This window comes from Chrysemys picta, chromosome 20 (genome assembly GCF_011386835.1).
Source record: "Chrysemys picta bellii isolate R12L10 chromosome 20, ASM1138683v2, whole genome shotgun sequence".
NCBI classification, from domain to species: domain Eukaryota; kingdom Metazoa; phylum Chordata; order Testudines; family Emydidae; genus Chrysemys; species Chrysemys picta.
Genome location: NC_088810.1, coordinates 782310 through 801688, shown reverse-complemented (window position 1 = coordinate 801688; position 19379 = coordinate 782310). Strand labels below are relative to the sequence as shown.

Sequence of the window (19379 nt, the reverse complement as noted above, 5' to 3'; positions counted from 1 at the left end):
AGGGCTTCTCAACGCCATGTCCATGAGGTATTTTTTTCAAGACAGAGAAAGAGCGTTAGGCCATCAGTCTAGTCAGAAAAAGTCGACATGCCCCTTTAGGTCCATTGTTTAAAATCCTTTCTTCTTCAATTCAAGGTTTTATATTTGAGTTTTCTTGGTTCACTTCGTTATGAATTTTTTTGGTTCAAAGTTTTTTCTCGCATCCCGAGTCGTTGCGGTGAGAGCAAAAGTCTTCAGGCCGTTGTTTTGCTGTACATAGATCCAGCGATTTTTTGGTTTCTTTTGGAAAATGTAAAGAAAGCTGAAATTCCCGTTTTTCTTTGTCTATTTTTTTTGTCAGGCACTGGAATATGATTCTTGTTTCAGAACATAGATATAAAAATAAGAATAAACCATTCTATGTCCTTCCCCTGCTTCAGAAAAATAACCCCAGAGATACCCGCGCTGAACTGACAACCCAAAAAACGGAACGGAAAAAGACTGGTAGAAAAAATTAAATTAGCAAATAATAGTTTCATCTGTTAAAAAAAATCTCTGCTTCATTGCTGCCTGCCCTGGGAGGGGTAAAGGCTCAGGTTTATTCTGAGAGATGAGGTCCCAATCCTGCAAAGAGCTGAGCACGTGAGTCGCTTGCGGCACTCTGAGTAGCCCGGTTGACAGCACCGGATCTACGCAAAGTGTGGAAGCGTCCCCACCCGCCAGAGTCTTGGCAAGGTCGGGAGCCGGGGGTTGCATGAAGACCGTGCAGCGGTTTAAGCAGAGGGGTGAGTTTAAAGCGATTTAGCCAGATGGCTGCAAAGCCCCGTCGGCTGCACCGATTCCAGGCTAAATCAGGCTTATTTGGGTTTCGCTAGATTCAGAGCAGCTTGAAGTGCACCGCGGACACATGGCGGGGTCACGCTAGGGTTCCTGCTAAGCTACGCAGGGTCGTTGAGTCCCTCAGCTCCAACAGCTGCCCGACTGGAGGTTGGTTACAGATCTCTCGGAAAGGCACGCAGGCTGGATCCACCATGGCGTAGCCCCCGCCACCCAGGGCTGTGCGCCCCGATGGTTAGTCCCTCGCACTGCTAATCATTGGGCCTTACTGGAATTTGTCCAGCTTTAATTTGGTTCTTGCTCTGCCTTTCTCCACTAGGTTAAAGATTTTCTCCCCATGAAAGTACTTAGATGCTGTGATCACGTCACCTCCCCGGCTCCTTTCTGAGAAGCTGCTGAAGTCTCTCACTACCAGGCGTTTTCACCAGCCTGCAGCTCCCTGTCTGACTCGGAAAAGCAGAACCCCGCGGGTCGGTCGTGCAGACCGGGGCGGGTCGGTTAAACTGAAGCACAGCGTCCCCATGCAGACCCGGCAGATCCGAAAACCCCTTCGGAAATCTCCTCCCGAGCGCTACGGAAAAGCCACCCTCCCGCCCGGTTAGTTCTTTACAAAAATAAAAGCAAATTGAAAAAATAGAGATTTATCAAATCGAAAGCAAAAGCGAGTTTGTTAAGAGCGTGACTCTGACGTGAAAAGAGTCTCCCACCCGTCCCCCACTAGGCCCCTTCCCAGATGGCAAATAAAAATCAATTAATAATAAATAAAAGGTTTCAAAAGACATTCGACCGGACACAGAGGTTAGAAAAGTTTGTAAAAAGCCTTTGGGTGAAGCTAGGACTGGTCATGGGTTGGGGTTTTTTGGTGTGAGATTTTTTTTTTTCATATTATTTCCCCTATTTCTTCTTCCTGTGCAATCAAAAAAACCCACCTATTTTTTCTTATGTTTCCCCCCAAAAAATGTCCAAGAAACACTCAGAGAAAAATCAAATAAAAGGAATTCCAAAAACCAACTCCGCTGGCCGAAGAGTGACTTGAGTCACCCGTCTGGCCAGCCCCCAGCTTTCAACAAACGGTAAATAAAAGGCGAGATTGCCATTGAAAAAACGAGATCTCAAATGAAACAAAACAAAACAAAACACCGCAATCCAATCTGGGTTCTTTGCCTTCTGCTTTCGGCGCCTTCGGCGTCATGAGCCGCAAGATTTTCTCCAGGCCCATCAGAGCTGGAGATCTGATTTTTTCCCCTCGCTTCCTCGAGGAAAGTTCCAATTCTGCTCCAGCGGCGTGACCCCAGGAGCTGGGGCTCCGGGGAAAGCGGCAGCTCCCACGACAGACTGCGGCCAGGACTGTTTCTTGGGCGTGTGTCGGAGGGAATAAGAAATTCAAAGCACGGCCACGAATCGCCAGTGCCGGGGGAATTCGGTTTTGGTTTCTCCGGCTCTCGTCCCTTGGTTCGGCTACTTTGGGTTATTTTTGGTTGATTTCTTCATTTGGCTGCTGCTGAGAGTTTTGTTTTGCTTTCACTCGTCTCTTGCCGCCTTCCCTCCTTCTGCGGCACCGGCGGGCAGCGCCCTGCCGCCCCTCACTCCGTCTTGCTGTCCGGCTCGGAGGCTGCCAGCCCGGCGTGGCCCGGGGGCGGCCCGGCCGCCTCGCTGGAGGAGCTGCAAGAGGAGCAGGTGGAGGAGGAGGAGGAGGAGGAGGTGAGGCTGGGGGATTTGCTGGACAGGGAGGCGGCCACGGCGGCCGAGACCAGCCCCACTCCCCCCGGGGTGGCACTCAGCAGGGGCAGCCCCGCGTGGTTCAGGAAGAGCGGCGAGGTGACAATGCTCTGGCTCCCCGGGGTGCTGGCCGTAGTGCCCAGGACCAAGTTACCGCTGGCGTCAAGACTGGTAATGGGCAGGGTTCCACCACTGGCCAACGCTGCGGAGAGATTGGCGGATTAGCTGGAGAGGCCACCCCCCATTCCCTGCCCCCCTGAGCCAGCCAGTCCCCCGCCCTGGGGCTGGATGGGAGCCGGCGCCCCCTCGAGGGGACAGGCCCTGTGCCCCATTCCTCACCCTGCCCCCCAACCAGCCACCCCTCCTGCCCTGGGGTCGGCACTCCCTAGAGGGGAAAGGCCTTGTGCCCCATGTCCTGCCCCCCTGAGCCAGCCAGTCCCTGGCGTTGGATCAGAGCCAGCACTCCCTAGAGGGGAAAGGCCCCGTGCCCCGTTCCCGCCCCCCGAGCCAGCCAGTCCCTGGGGCCGGATTGGAGACGGCGCCCCCTAGAGGGGAAAGGCCCCGTGCCCCATTCGCTGCCCCGTGAGCCAGCCCGTCCCTGGGGATGGATTTGAGACGGCGCCCCCTAGAGGGGAAAGGCCCTGCATCACATTCCTCACCCTGCCCCCCAAGCAGTGAGCCCCCAGCTCCAGGGCCGGATGGGCAGCGTGTATGACACAGAACAGACACAGTGTGCGAGGGGCGTTAGTGAGTGGATGGGATGGATGGTTACTGGTCACTACGGCGCCGGCGACAGGCCATGGATGGGATGAGGGGACCCAGACTGAATGAGCAGGCGGGAGTGTCTGGGGTGCCGCCGGCCGGCCTCGCACACTCCTTGCACACTCAACTGCCAGGACGACACGAGCCCCTGGCCCCACAGCTCTCTCCCCGCATGCACACTACCGAGCCTTACACACACGGATCTCTGCACACGTCCGCCCTTCTCACACGCACACTCCCAATCCTCACACACACGGATCTCCACACTCGTCCATCCTCCTTGCACGCACACTCCCAATCCTCTCACACACACAGATCTCTGCACAAGTCCGTCCTCCTCACACGGATCTCTGCACACGTCCGTCCTCCACACATGCACACTCCCAATCCCCCCACACACACAGATCTCTGCACACGTCCACCCTCCTCGCACACACACGGATCTCTGCACACGTCCGTCCTCCACACATGCACACTCCCAATCCCCACACACACACAGATCTCTGCACACGTCCGCCCTCCTCGCACGCATACTCCCGATCCTCACACACACACATGGATCTCTGCAAACATCCGCCTTCCCCGCACGCACACTCCTGATACACACACCTCCCAGATCTCTGCTTTCCCAGGATTCCTTGCACGCTCACAAAGGCAGTATTTTAACTCACACTCACACCTGGCCTGTCACTTTTGTGCTCCTGCACATGCTAATCCCCCGTTCCTCCCAGACAGACCTGGCTCCAGACATGTGCCTGAACCCCCACACTCACACCCAGGCACGTCCGCCCTGGCCGGCCGGCAGAGCAGATGGTGGCATGCCTGCTCGCGCCACGAACCTTGGATGGTGGCCAGCGGGTTGGTGGCCATTAGCGCCGGGTTTAACCCCGCGTTCACCCCTAGCACTGTGCTTCTGAAAATCAAACCAGACGCAGGAGGTTAGGCCGGGGAACCCCCCCAACACCCTCCCCGTGGCACTGGCCCTCCGTGGCCAGGGGGCATAAGCACCCCACATCACTGGTTAGAGGCACGTATGCCACACGCCCTGGCTCCAGGCCCCTCGGCGAGGGTGCCACCCCCCCACCATGGCACCGGATGTACCTGCCCCCTTAGGGGCGGAGTTACTGTGCCAACCTGGGGCAATGTCATCCCTCCCCCCCCCTTCAGTCCCTGTCACGGCGCCCCACCGCTTACCCCGTGCTGGGATTCAGGCCCGACAGGCCGATGGCCGCGTGGCTGCTGGTCTGGGGGCTGGGGTTGGTGTTGTTGGTGGGGGGCGGCGTGGCGGAATTGATGGCGGGAGGCCCCCCGCCCGCCCCCGTCCGGCTGGGGGTCAGGGAGCCGACCGCCGAGGATAAGGTAGTCACTGCAAGAGAGAAGTGGGGGCGGACGGGGGGGGGGGGATCAGGAGCGGCTCATCCCCATGGTCCTTGTTTGTATAGGCCCTATGCAAACACAGCGCCTTGGTCTGCCCCCCCTTAGCGGAGTTTAGGTAGGTCCTATGTAAACACTGGCCTTCAAGTACTCATTCAATCTACTCCCTGTTGACAGTGCCTCCGCTGGCTCAGTCTCCCCCCATTGAACCGGCCCCATTTCTCTAGGTCCTACGTAAATCAAGTGCCGCAGTCTCACTGCTGGCTGGGCAGGGGCCCGTTTGTGCAGGTCCTGCGTAAACAAGGGGGAAGGACGCACCTGTTGTGCTCAGACTGCTGGAGGCCTGGGAGAGCGGGAGACTCACGCCGGGGCCCGGACTCGTCACCTGGGCAGAGAGAGACGGAGCGTCGGGGTCACGAGGCGCCCACCTCTGGGGTGAGTTGTGGGGAACTCCCCATGCGCAGGGTCGGTACATACCATGGGAGAGCTGTACGGGGGGGTGGTGCATACTATGTGGCGGCTGTGCGGGGGCACATACCGGGATGATACCATGTGGGGGCTGTACAGAGAGGGTAGTTCATACCATGTGGGGATAGTACCATGGGGGGGGGGGAACATACTATATGGGGACTGTGGGGGGGTACGTACCATGTGGGGCCCATGGGGGGGTCAGTACATACATGTGAGGGCTATATCTGGGGTGGTAGGAGCCATACCCGGAGGGGGGTCAGTACATACCACGTGGGGGCGGTAATGGGGGGAGTCTATACATACAGCCTGGTGAAGGCCCTATTGTGGAGGTCAGTATGTACCTTGTAGGAGCCATGGGGGGGGGGGGAGTCAGTACATACCATATGGGGGCCGTTCCTGGGGCGGGGGGGTCGGTATGTACCATGTGGGGCCATACCCAGGGGGTCAGTATGAACCATGTGGGGGCCATACCTGGGGGTGTCAGTACGTACCATGCAAAGGCAGTACTTAGGGGGAGGGGTCAGTACGTACCATGTGGAGGCTGTACCTGGGGGGTCGGTATGTACCATGTGGGGCCATACCTGGGTTCAGTACGTACCATGTGTGGGCCATACCCGGGGGGTCGGTACGTACTAGGGTTACCATATCTCATAAATAAAAAAAGAGGACCCTCCACGGGCCCTGGCCCCGCCCATTTCCCCACCCTGGCCCCGCCCAACTCCGCCCCTTCCCCACCCTAACTCCGCCCCCTCCTCCCTCCCACTCCCAGCCAGGGGGAAAGGGCTGCCCGAGCGCTACCGGCTTCAGGGTTTACCGGGCAGCCCCCAGACCCTGCGCCCCCGGCCGGCGCTTCCCCAGCGCAGCTGGAGCCCGGGAGGGGAAGTGCCCAGCCGGGGGCGCAGGGTCTGGAGGGTGCCCGGCAAACCGTGGAGCTGGTAGCGCTCAGGCTTTGGGCAGCCCCTATGCCTCCGGACCCTGTGCCCCCAGCCGGGCACTTCCCCTCCCGGGCTCCAGCGGCGCAGGGTCCGAAGGCACGGGGGCTGCCCGAAGCCGGTAGCGCTCGGCTCTTAAACAGAGCCGAAGAGTCGGGGAGGAGCAGAGCCGCCATTTTCCCGGACATGTTCGGCTTTTTGGCAATTCCACCCGGACGGGGGTTTGAGTGCCGAAAAGCCGGACATGTCCGGGAAAAAGAGGACGTATGGTAACCCTAGTACATACCATGTGTGGGCTGTACCCGGGGTGTTGGTATGTACCATGTGGGGGCTGTACCCGGGGTGTTGGTATGTACCATGTGGGGGCTGTACCCGGGGTGTTGGTATGTACCATGTGGGGGCTGTACCCGGGGGGGGTTGGTACGTACCATGTGGGGACCGTACCCAGGGGGTTGGTATGTACCATGTGAGGGCCGTACCTGGGTGAGTCGGTACGTACCATGTGGGGGCCGTAACTGGGGGGTCGGTACGTACCATGTGGGGGCTGTACCCGGGGGGTCGGTACGTACCATGTGGGGGCTGTACCCAGGGGGGTCGGTACGTACCATGTGCGGGCCGTACCCGGGGGGCTTGCCCTGGGCGGGCAGCATGGGGGTGCTGCTGCAGGGGTTGATGCGTTTCTCCTTCTGGCGGCGGTTGCAGAACCAGACACGGATCACCTCCTTCTCCATGTTCAGCTGCTCTGCGATCAGCAGGATCTCCTCTGAGGTAGGCTTCTGGTTCTGGGGCAGCGACATAAGAACAGAAGAGCGGCCGTACCAGGTCAGACCAAGGGTCCCTGTAGCCCAGTGTCCTGTCTGCCAACGTGGCCAATGCCAGGTGCCCGGAGGGAACGACCAGAACAGGGAACCATCCAGTGATCCATCCCGTCGCCCATTCCTAGCTCCTGGCAGAGGCTTGGGACCCCATCCCTCCCCAGCCTGGCTAATAGCCATTGACGGACCCATCCCCCATGAACTTATCCAGTTCTCTTTTGAACCCTGTTATAGTCATGGTCTTCACAACATCCTCTGGCAAGGAGTTCCACAGGTTGACTGTGCGTTGTGTGAAGAAATACTTCCTGTTTGTTTTAAACCTGCTGCCTGTTAATTTAATTGGGTGACCCCTAGTTCTTGTGTTATGAGGAGGGGTAAATAACACTTCCTTATTTACTCTCTCCCCACCAGTCATGATTTTATAGACCTCTATCATATCCCCCCTTAGTCTCCTCTTTTCCAAGCTGAAAAGCCCCAGTCTTATTAATCTCTCCTCATACGGAAGCCTTTCCATACCCCTAATCATTTTTGTAGCCCTTTCCTGAACCTTTTCCAATTCCAATAGATCTTTTTTGAGATGGGGCCACCACATCTGCACACAGTATTCAAGGTGTGGGTGTAACACGGATTTATATAGAGGCAACGTGATATTTTCTGTCTTCTTATCTATCCCTTTCTTAATGATGCCCAACATCCTGTTCGCTTTTTTGGCTGCCGCTGCACATCGAGTGGATGTTTTCAGAGAACTATCCACAACGACTCCAAGATCTTTCCTGAGTGGTAACAGCTCATTTAGACCCCATCTTATATGTGTAGTTAGGATTATGTTTTCCAATGAGCATTACTTTGCACTTATGAACAGTGAATTTCATCTGCCATTTTGTTGCCCAGTCCCCCAGTTTTGTGAGATCCTTTTGTAGCTCTTCGCAGTCTGCCTGGGACTGAACTCTCTTGAGTAGTTTTGTATCATCTGCAAATTTTGTCACCTCCCTGTGTGACGAAGTGGGGGATTTTCTTAACGGTTTGCATGAACATTGTGTGTGGCTCAGTTTCCCTGTGTGCTGCACAGGACCAGGTGTGACCTCGCCGAGCAGCTGGGACCCCGGACACCGGCCTGGAGATTGGGGACCCAGCGACTGGTGACCGGGGGGCCCAGCCCAGCTCGGGAGCAGCCGGTTCTGGCCAGTGGGGGGTCAATGGACTGAGGAGAGGGGGGCCCAGGGACCTGACCAGCCGGGTCCAGCCAGGGGGGAACAAAGGACGGCAGAGGGGGCCCAGCGGCCTGTTCACCTGGGACTGAAGACAAAGGGTGGAGGAGGGGCGGGTGGGGGAGGGGAGTTAGGGGGCTGGGCTGGAAGGAGGGGGTGGGGTGGGGCTGGGCAGGGGACAAGGAGCAGCCGGACCCATGGGGACGGGACAGACCCAGCTGACCGGGGCTGAGACTGGCCAGGCCCGAGGGCCCTGAGAACTGCCTGGGCTGGGTCCAGACGCTCAATACATCTCCTGTGTGACGCTGGCAGAGTCCCTGCAGCTACAGATCGGGGGGCGTTGCTCCCTCTGGGGGTGGGGAGATCGGGGGGGTGTTGCTCCCTCTGGATGTGGGAAGGGCGGACATGTGTAGAGATCCGTGTGTGTGTGTGAGGATCGGGAGTGTGCAGAGATCTGGGAGGTGTGTGTATCAGGAGTGTGCGTGCAGGGAGGGCGGACGTGTGCAGAGATCCGTGCTCTGTATCAGAGCGAGGGGACTCCCCGAGGGGCCCACGGCAGAGCCAGGCTGCTGGGGGCTCAGGGGTGCGGTCCCAGGAGGTGGCGGGGCCAAGGGCCTGACCCCGCAGGGAGAGCGCACCCCGAGACGGGCTGTCACCTTGAAGGGGGTTCCTCCCAGGGGCCGCAGGGAGCCGGGGAGTCTGGGACAGCTTGGGGTCCCTGCCCCGGTGGGTTGGATTGGGACGCACAGCGACGGAGCTGGAACCCACCGAGGCGTCCCGGGGTGGGAGTCAGGGGAATCCGGAGGTGGAGGAGAGGCCAAGGGTGGTCGCTGCAGACAGAGAGGGCAGGGGTGCAGGGCCCAGAGACACAGGAAATCTTGGCCCAGGGTTAATGTGGCGGAGCGGAGACAGCGGGTCGAGCTGTGTCTAGCCCTGGGGAGGAAGCAGCCACCCATAGACTCATAGACTTTAAGGTCAGAAGGGACCATTATGATCATCTGGTCTGACCCTCTGCATGCTGCAGGCCACAAAACCGTCCCTACCCCTTCCCTGGACTCTGCTGTTGAAGTCCCCAAATCCTGTGTCTTGGTGACTTCAATCGGCAGAGACCCTCCTGCTAGCGATCCCTGCCCCATGCTGCGGAGGAAGGTGAAAAACCTCCAGAGGCTCAGCCAATCTACCCTGGAGGAAAATTCCTTCCCGACCCCAAATATGGCGATCAGTAAGACCCCGAGCATGTAGGCAAGAGTCTCCAGCCTGACCCCTGTTAGCCATTATACTATTTACCCACCATTGCTTGGTATTCCTCAGCTAATATGTTTTACCATTAAACCATTCCCTCCATAAACTTATCTAACTTAATCTTAAAACCAGACAGGTCCCTCGCCCCCACCGTTTCCCTCGGAAGGCCGTTCCAATATTTCACCCCTCTGACGGTCAGAAACCTTCGTCTAATTTCAAGCCTGAACTTCCCCACGGCCAGTTTATATCCATTGGTTCTCGTGTCCACATTAGTACTAAGCTGGAATAATTCCTCTCCCTCCCTGGTATTTATCCCTCTGATATATTTAAAGATAGCAATCATATCCCCCCTCAGCCTTCGCTTTGTCAGGCTAAACAACCCAAGCTCCTCTAGTCTCCTTTCGTACGACAGCTTTTCCATTCCTCTGATCATCCTAGTGGCCCTTCTCTGCACCCGTTCCAGTTTGAGTTCATCTTTTTTAAACATGGGAGACCAGAACTGCACACAGTACTCCAAATGAGGTCTCACCAGCGCCTTGTACAACGGAAGCAGGACCTCCTTATCCCTACTAGATATACCTCGCCTAATGCATCCCAAGACCGCATTGGCTTTTTTCACCGCCACGTCACATTGTCGACTCATAGTCATCCTGCGGTCTACAAGGACCCCTAGGTCCTTCTCCTCTTCCGTTACTTCTAACCAATGCGTCCCCAGCTTGTAACTAAAATTGTTATTAGTCATCCCCAAATGCATCACCTTACACTTTTCACTATTAAATTTCATCCTATTTCTGATACTCCAATTCACAAGCTCATTCAAGTCTCCCTGCAGAATATCCCTATCCTCCTCCGAATTGGCAACGCCTCCCACCTTCGTATCATCCGCAAACTTTATCAGTCCACTCCTGCAATCGGTTCCGAGGTCAGTTATAAATAGATTAAATAAAATGGGTCCCAAAACCGAACCCTGAGGAACTCCACTGGTAACCTCCCTCCAACCTGACAGTTCACCCTTCAATGCGACCCGCTGCATTCTGCCCATTAACCAATTCCTTATCCACCTCTGGATTTTCATATCGGTCCCCATCTTTTCCAGCTTAACCAATAATTCCTCATGGGGTACAGTATCAAACGCTTTACTGAAATCCAGGTATATTCGGTCCAGGTATATAGAGCTGGCCAGGGAGGGAGGGTGCAGATGGGTTCCCACCCCAAGCCCAGAGGATACATCTGCTTGTACCCCTGGGCTCAGGCCCCTCGTAGCCCAGTGGGACCGGACGGGGGTGGTCCGGGGGGAGAGATCCTGGACCGAGACTCTTGCCAGTGTGGGGTGACCCCCCAGCTGCGGAAGGCTGCGTGACGTGGGAGGAGGTTCCCACACTGCAGCCATTCGCCCAGCGACACCGGCGGGATGGGGGGGCTGGTAGCTGGGGTCCTGCAGCAGAGCCGCTGGGAAGGATCCGGACCCAGTGTCGGGAGGGGCAGTAGCCAGTGAGCTGGGGAACAGCCCAGCCCCGAAGGGATCCCTGCCCCCAGAGCACAAGGGAGGAGCTACCTGCCCGGTTACCTGCCGGTCTGTAGCCAGACCCCTGGGGCGGATGGAGGTGGGTCCAGGGGCAGGGGGACCCGGGCAGGGAGGTGATGCACCGGACCAGGCAGTGCCCAATGCATGCCTCACCCTGATGGGTGTGCTCGGCTACATCGGAAATGGGGGGCCAAGGGGGCCCCAAAGAGGTTGGGGTGCCGGATCAGCTACCTGCAGAGATGGAGACCTGGCCAGACGGCGCCCTGGACATTGCCTGTGGCTGGAGCCAGGGCAGGCTGCTCGGCCCAGCACCGGGAGTCCACCCAGCAGGGGGCTGGAATCTCCAACTCGGGGGGCAGGGGACTGGAGACAGGGCTTAAGAGGGCTGAGACCGAGGCTTTGCCCCGAGGTGGGGAAACCGAGGCACAGTCAAAGGACTGGGGCCTCAAACCCAGCAGCTGAATTCCAGACCGAGCAGCAGGAGGGTCCCTCCTTGGAGAAGCTGAGGGCCCTGTGGACCACCATGTTGCAAGACCCCGGGCAGGACGGCAGGGAAAACTCCCTGGGAGAGAAGGGATCCGGTACCGGGAAAGGCCCCTGAGGGAAACCTGAACCGTGGGGGATCCGGAGGCAGCTGGTGGTCCCCCAGAAGTGCCGCCGGTGGCTACTGTGCCTGGCCCATGGTGTCCCCCTCTCGGGGCATCGGGCAGAGGCTGCTGCAGAACTTTTACTGGCCCCATCAGTGACGCCGTCTGGCAGTACTGCAGGTCCTGTGACCCTTGCCAGAGGGTGGGGAAAGCAGCTCTGAGACCTTTACCCAGCATAGAGGAACCTTCCAGAAGGTGACCATGGACATTGTCGGGTCCCTCAGCAGGGTGACCCAGTCAGGGAAGAAATACATCCTGGTGGGGGTAGATTTCACCACCTGCTACCCGGAGGCGGTGGCTCTGTCCTCCATCATGGCAGACACCGTGGCAGACGCGCTGCTGACCATCTTCAGCAGAGGGGGTCCCCCGGGAGGTCCTTACAGACCAGGACTCCAATGTCGGTCAGCCCCACTCCAGTGCCTGTGGGAGAAGTGTGGGGTCTGGCCCACCTGGGCCTCGGCGTATCACCCCCAGTCCAACGGGCTGGTGGAGTCAGAGATGTAATGGGACCCCGAAGATGATGCTGAAGACTTTCATGGACCGGCATCCACAGGATGGGGACTAGTATTTACCTCACCTGCTGTCCGCGTACAGGGAAGTGCCCCAGGAAGCCACAGGGGTCTCTCCTTTGTGGTTGCTGTATGGGAGGGAAGTAAGGGGACCCCTGGGCTTGGTGAGGGACGGATGGGAGGGGATGGAGAAACAGTGCTGGAGTATGGACTGACTTTCCGGGAAAGGCTCGCTGAGCTCAAGGGTCCGGCCAGGGAGAACCTAGCCAGGCCCAAGGGAAGCAGGTCTGGTACGACCGCTCAGCCTCTGGCACCGGGGACCAGGTGAGGGGCTCGTCCCGGTGAGGAAGAATGAGCCGCGAGCTGCCTGGGACGGGCCCTTCGAGGTCATCAAGCAGCTGGATGAGGAGAACGATGTGGTGGAACTGCCCAGCCGGGCTCACAGCCACGAGGGGACCAGGTCTATGTGCTGGAGCTGAACTGTGCCAGGGAGAGGCTGGTCCTGGCCGCAGGGAGACGATCCCTTGATGGATCTATTCCCTGAGACAGGAGCAGGCCCTTCGCTGGAATCAGTTCCCCTCTCCGGCCAGTAACCCGTCTGGCAGGCGGAGATCCAGCTGGCCTGGGCTCACTGTCCACTGGGTGGAGCCGGGAGCCGGCCCTCCCGTCAGGTGTTCCCTGTTCAGAGTCCCTGGGAACACAGCCCAGGCCCTGGAGGGAGAGCTCAGGGCCATGCTGGCTTAGGGGTGATCCAGCCACCCCCCAGCCCCGGGGGCTGGTCCCCAGGAAAGATGGGTCGATCAGACTCTGTGGGGACTATCGGAAGCTCAAGGCCATCACCATGTCCAATGCCTGCCCCATGCCTAGGCCTGATGAGATCCTAGACAAGTTGGGGGGGACTCGGTACCCCACCAAACGCTATCGGCAGGTACCTTTGGCTCCAGATGCCAGACAAAAATCAGCTCTCACCGCCCCTGGTCCTACCTTTTGGCCTCAGGGGGGCTGTCAGTGCTGGGTGGATCAGATGCTGGGGGGTGGGGAGGACTCTGCCCTTGCATATCCCAGTGAGATCTGGGTGTTTCGCCAGACCTGGGAGGACCACGTGTCCCAGGTGAAGAGGGGGTGAGTTGCCCCCAGGATGCAGGGCTGCCTGGAAAAGCTGAGATGCACAAGGTGGGGAGCGGCTGCTGAAAGCCAGAGCCAGCCAAGGCGGGCGCGATCAGAGACTGGCCCGTTCCCCAGACTAAGAGCCAGGCCCAGCCTTTATCGGGATGGGGGGGGGGCTCTACCGGAAGTGTGTGCCCCACTTTAGCTCTGTGTCGGCCCCCATCACTGAGCTATGGGAGAAGGGGAGGCCAGACAAGCCGGTCTGGACCGGGAAGTGCCAGAGGGCTCTCCGGGCGCTGAAGGAGGATCTGGTCAAGGGCCCGGTGCTGGGAAACCCAGACTTTGACAAGCCCTTGATGGCGTTCACTGATGCCCCAGACACAGGGCTGGGCGTGGTGCCAGCGCAGGCCAATGCAAAGGGGCAGAGACCCCCCATCGGGTACCTGAGCAGGAAGCTGCTGCCCCCCGGCAGGGCTATGGGGCACAGAGAAGCACTGCCTGGCCATGGGGTGCAGCCGGATCTCTTTGGGCGGCGCGTCGCGGTGTACCCGGACCACTCGCCTGCCGCGGCTGCACCCGATGAGTCTGGTGAAGTCTGTCCCTCCAGAGTATGAGATGTGGGGGGGCCAGTGTGATACCATCTCTCACTGGAAGGTGACAGGGCCAGGAAGAGTTAATTACCTCCCAGACTGACCCGATGTGACGAACTGGGACTGTTCTTACTGTGGTCTGGGAATGCTGACAGGGGAGTGTGGCTGGGATAGTCTGCACTGGGGGATGGGAGACTGGCCGAGGGAAGATACCTGAGCATGTAACATGAGAACCCAGGAAGGGGTTGGAGGCCAGGGGACACCTTGGCCCGGGAAACTGAACAAAGGCTGTGGGAGGGGTCGCTGAGGGGAGAGTTTCAGAGCTGGCTGGTGGAAGGGCTGGGAGGCAGACGGGGCTCTGACCTCCCAAGCGACTGGGGCACCCTGGGACCCCAAGATGGACCTAACTGGGGGGGTCCTGTTGTCTGTGCCTGCAAGACCTGCCTTGGACTGTGTTCCTGTCGTCTAAATAAACCTTCTGCTTTACTGGCTGGCTGAGAGTCATGGTGAATCGCAGGAAGCCGGGGGGGCAGGGCCCGGTGTCCCCCCACAGTCCGTGACAAGTGACCCAGGGCCGAACTTTAGAGACTGGTTAGGAAGATCTGTAACTGAACAGAGCTGGGAAATGCAAGTCTGCATTGTTAGCGGTAGAAGGGAGATGTTTGCTCAGGGCTTGTGATGTCAGCAAACAAGTCTTGTCTATTGCTATAACTTTGATTCAAAGATCAAAAAAGGAATATTAACATTTAGGAAGACACTTGAGGGAAATAGTATTATTGTCTCTATGTCTCTTTGAAGGTTGTGGTGACCTGGATCTGAACTGTTCAATGGATAAATTACCCTGTGCTAATTGCCAGGATGTTTGGGAGAAGGAGAGTTAGGCCTATTGTTTTCTCAGGCCGAAAGGCTGCTGGAAATGTATAAGAACCCTGGGCCACGATCCTGCTTCATCTCAGATCTGCTTTGGGTTTCAAGAGGGGGAAACCTTAAGTCACAAGGATTGAGATCCCCAGTCACTGACTGGAGCCGCCCTGAATATGGACATGGGACTAGAACCTCTGGACTATTTCTAAAGGGACTTTTGGCAACTACACGCTCATCTCTGCTGTGTCTGAACCTCAAGCATTGAATTCAAGTCTGTCTGTACATTGATCTTTTAACCAACACTCTCTCTCTCTCTCTCTCTCTTTTCTTTTTTAATTAGTATTAGTTTAGTTAATAAGAATTGGCTATAGCGAGTATTGTGGGCCAGATCTAAGTTGTAATTGAACCTGGGTGTGTGGCTGACCCTTTGGGGTTGGAAGAACCTTTTCTTTTATATGATGAGATCAGATTGTCAGGAATCATCATCATATCTGACAGGTGTGTCTGGACGGAGGCCGGACGCTGGGCACTTTAAGGGAACTGTGTTGTTTGGACTCTGAGTAACCAGTGAGGTAACACAGAGGCTGTTTTGGGCTGGCTGGTAAATCTAAGTATTGGAATAACCCCCAGCGTTTGGGGTTTGTCTGCCCCGTTTTGTTTGCAGTTCACCCTGATTGAGTGACGTCAGCCGGCTCCCCCGGGCCAGGTTAAGGGAAGTGCCAATGTTCTAGCGGATGCGTTGTCCCGGAGAGGGGGCCTGAACTTCCCCAGGTCACCGGCTGGAGTGACTCTGCTCAGTTCAGACTCGAAGGGGGGAGAGATGTGACAAAGTGGGGGATTTTCTTAGTGTTTTACATGAACACTGTGTGTGCCTCAGTTTCCCTCTGTACTGCGTGTGTAACGAGGTGGGGGGAGGGGTTTGTAATTGCAGGGGACCAGGTGTGACCTCGCCTAGCAGCCGGGACCCCGGACACCGGCCTGGAGATTGGGGACCCAATCCAGGTTGGATATCAGGAAAAAACTATTTCACTAGGAGGGTGGTGAAACACTGGAATGCGTTACCTAGGGAGGTGGTGGAGTCTCCTTCCTTGGAGGTTTTTAAGGCCCGGCTTGACAAAGCCCTGGCTGGGATGATTTAGCTGGGAATTGGTCCTGCTTTGAGCAGGGGGGCAGGGGGTTGGACTAGATGACCTCTTGAGGTCCCTTCCAACTCTGATATTCTATGATTCTATGATTCTATGACCCAGCGAGTGGTGACCAGGGGGCCTAGCCCAGCTCGGGAGCAGCCGGTTCTGGCCGGGAAGGGGGGGGGGGGCAATGGGCTGAGGAGAGAGGGGCCCGGGGACCTGACCAGCCGGGTCCAGCCAGGGGGGAACAAAGGACAGAAGAGAGGGGCCCAACGGCCTGTTCACCTGGGACGGAAGACAAAGGGCGGAGGAGGGGCTGGTGGGGGGAGATGATATCGGATGATCGGCTAGATCAAGGGTCGGCAACCTTTCAGAAGTGGGGTGCCGAGTCTTCATTTATTCACGCTGATTTAAGGTTTCGCGTGCCAGTCGTACATTTTAATGTTTTTAGAAGGTCTCTTTCTAGAAGTCTATAATATTGAACTAAACTATGGTTGTATGTAAAGGAAATCAGGTTTTCACAATGTTTAAGCTTCATTTAAAATTCAATTAAAATGCAGAGCCCCCCGGACCGGTGGCCAGGACCCGGACAGTGCGAGTGCCACTGAAAATCAGCTCACGTGCCGCCTTCGGGGAGGGCCCTTGTCAAAGGCTTTCTGAAAGCCCATGTACCCGATAGCCACTGGCTCCCCCTTGCCCACACGCTTGTTGACCCCTCACAGAATTCTAGTAGATTGGTGAGGCGTGATTTCCCTTCACAAAAGCTGAGTTGACTCTTCCCCAACAAATCGTGTTCATCCACGTCTGACCATTCTGTTCTTTACTAGAGTTTCAACCAGTTTGACCAGGACTGAAGTCAGGTTCACCGGCCTGGAATTGCCAGGATCGCCTCTGGGGCCTTTTTACAAATTGGCGTCACATTAGCCACCCTCCAGCCAGCGATAGGTGACGTACCACCACTACAATTGGGGTCCCTCGCAAGGCAGCGGGGAGGAGGGGGTCTCTCCCCGGGGGCCCCAGGGGCGGGGGGGTCTCCGAGGGGCCCCGGGGGCGGGGGGAGTCTCCGAGGGGGCCCCAGGGGCGGGGGGGTGTCTCTCCCCGGGGGCCCCAGGGGCGGGGGGGGTCTCCGAGGGGCCCCGGGGGTGGGGGGAGTCTCCGAGGGGGCCCCGGGGGTGGGGGGTGTCTCCGAGGGGGCTCACCGCGAGAAAGCTCTTCTCCAGGGCGAAGCGCACGTTGGTCTCGATGCTGGTGCGTTTCCTTGCGGCGCCGGCCTGGCAGCCCGTCAAACCCCAGGCTGGGGCTGCTCAGCTGGTTGGGGCTGGGGAGGGTCGAGTCCACCGACATGGTCTCTGGGGGGGGCACAGACCATTCACTCGGGCCCCCCCCATCCTGTCCCGGTCCCAACCCACCGGACGCACTCCCCCCCAGAGCCAGGGGAGAACCCAGGAGTCCTGGCTCCCGGCCCTCCTCCCCCGACCACTAACCCACTCCCCCCCCAGAGCCAGGGGAGAACCCAGGAGTCCTGGCTCCCGGCCCTCCTCCCCCCAGCCACTACACCCACTCCCCTCCCAGAGCCAGGGGAGAACCCAGGAGTCCTGGCTCCCAGCCCCCCCTCCCCCAACCACTACACCCACTCCCCTCCCAGAGCCAGGGGAGAACCCAGGAGTCCTGGCATCCAGCCCCCCTCCCCCCGACCACTACACCCACTCCCCTCCCAGAGCCAGGAGAGAACCCAGGAGTCCTGGCTCCCAGCCCCCCTCCCCCAACCACTACACCCACTCCCCTCCCAGAGCCAGGGGAGAACCCAGGAGTCCTGGCTCCCGGCCCCGCTCCCCCCAACCACTACACCCACTCCCCCCCAGAGCCAGGGGAGAACCCAGGAGTCCTGGCTCCCGGCCCCCCTCCCCCAACCACTACACCCACTCCCCCCCCAGAGCCAGGAGCGAACCCAGGAGTCCTGGCTCCCGGCCCCTCTCCCCCCGACCACTACACCCACTCCCCTCCCAGAGCCAGGGGAGAACCCAGGAGTCCTGGCTCCGGCCCTCCTCCCCCAACCACTACACCCACTCCCCCCCCCAGAGCCAGGGGAGAACCCAGGAGTCCTGGCTCCCGGCCCCCCTCCTCCAGCCACTACACCCACTCCCCTCCCAGAGCCAGGGGAGAACCCAGGAGTCCTGGCTCCCTGCCCCGCTCCCCCCGACCACTACACCCACTCCCCTCCCAGAGCCAGGAGAGAACCCAGGAGTCCTGGCTCCAAGTCCCGCCCTGACCCACCCCCAGGCCCCAACGCCCATAGACCCGGAAAACAGCAGCCCTCCAGACCAAAGCCTGCCCTCCCCCCATGCATAACCTGTTACCCCACCCCCGTGTTGCCCACCCACAAAGTCCCAATCAAGACCCTCTGGGCCCCCCAGGCCTCCCTCCCAGAGGTCCCAGCTGCCCCCCATCTGCCCCACAACTCACCAGCGTCATTCAGCCACTTCTCCAGCAGCGGCTTGAGCTTGCACATGTTCTTGAAGCTGAGGTTCAGGGCCTCGAAGCGGGAGATGGTCGTCTGGCTGAAGTCGTTGCCATAGAGTTTCCCCATGGCCAGCCCTACGTCGCCCTGCGGGGGGGGGGGGGTCACAGTCAGCAGCAGGGCAAGAGAGAACCCAGGAGTCCTGGCACCCAGCCCTCCCGCTCTAACCACTAGGCCCACTGCCCTCCCAGAGCCAGGAGAGGACCCAGGAGTCCGACTCCCAGCCCCCCTGCTCTAACCACTAGACCCCACTGCCTTCCCAGAGGAGGGAGAGAACCCAGAAGTCCGGCTCCCAGCCCCCCCATTCTAACCATTAGGCCCCCATCCCAGAGCCAGGGGAGGACCCAGGCGTCTGGCTCCCCATCCCCCAGCAGTGTAGATAAATTTCTGATCATTTTCATATGACTTTACATTGTGCCTCTTCATATAACCTTGTGGTGGGTCTACCCACGTGTGACCTCTGTTTTCATGGGACTTTGTATCAAAGCCTCATTTAGAAACTTTGCATTGCCCTTGGTATAATATTATAGCCCCTCAGGATAGAATAAGATAGAAGAAAAAATTCTTTTTGCTAGCAGGAGAACAAGAGCTCTCCCCCCCCCCCTCTTAATCAATTGCCCTGTTGAATGAATGAGGTGTGGATGAGCAAGGCATGGAAGGCAGCACCTCCAGACAGCCTCAACTGTTGGAGAGGGGCTGGGAGCCAGACCCAAGGATAATCAAACGTGTCAAGTGGGCTCACTGAAGAAGATCAGACATACTGACGGCCTCGGGGGGTTAGAAGCAAGCACCTTCTTTTGGAAACACCCTCTTTGCACCATTGGGACAACACTCAAAAGAAAGCAGCACAAAGGACCAATGGACACAGACACAGAGTTTGAATCTGGTCTAGATTTGCATAAGAGGAAAGCTGCTATAAAAGTGAGGTGTCTTGCAGAGGACCCCGGGTCTCGTCTTGTCAACATGGGAGCATCGATCCAGATCGGCAGAAGCCCGGCTCCACCCCCTCCCCCATCTAACTCACCTGGCCAGTGAAGTTAAGGGGAGCAACTAATTGGTAACAACAAGACGGAGTGTGTTTGTGTGTGTGTGTGAGTGTAAGTGTAACATATTATATGCATATAATACAGTGTTAAGGAATACATGTATCACT

General features: G+C 58.1%; 1 protein-coding gene and 1 pseudogene across 1 annotated transcript in view; one reads left to right on the top strand and one right to left on the bottom strand.

Annotated features, from left to right (window-relative positions):
- Positions 1–19379, top strand: part of MEGF8 (multiple EGF like domains 8) — a 199332-nt gene that overhangs the window by 150240 nt on the left and 29713 nt on the right.
- Positions 1616–18398, bottom strand: LOC135976677 (POU domain, class 2, transcription factor 2-like; annotated as a pseudogene).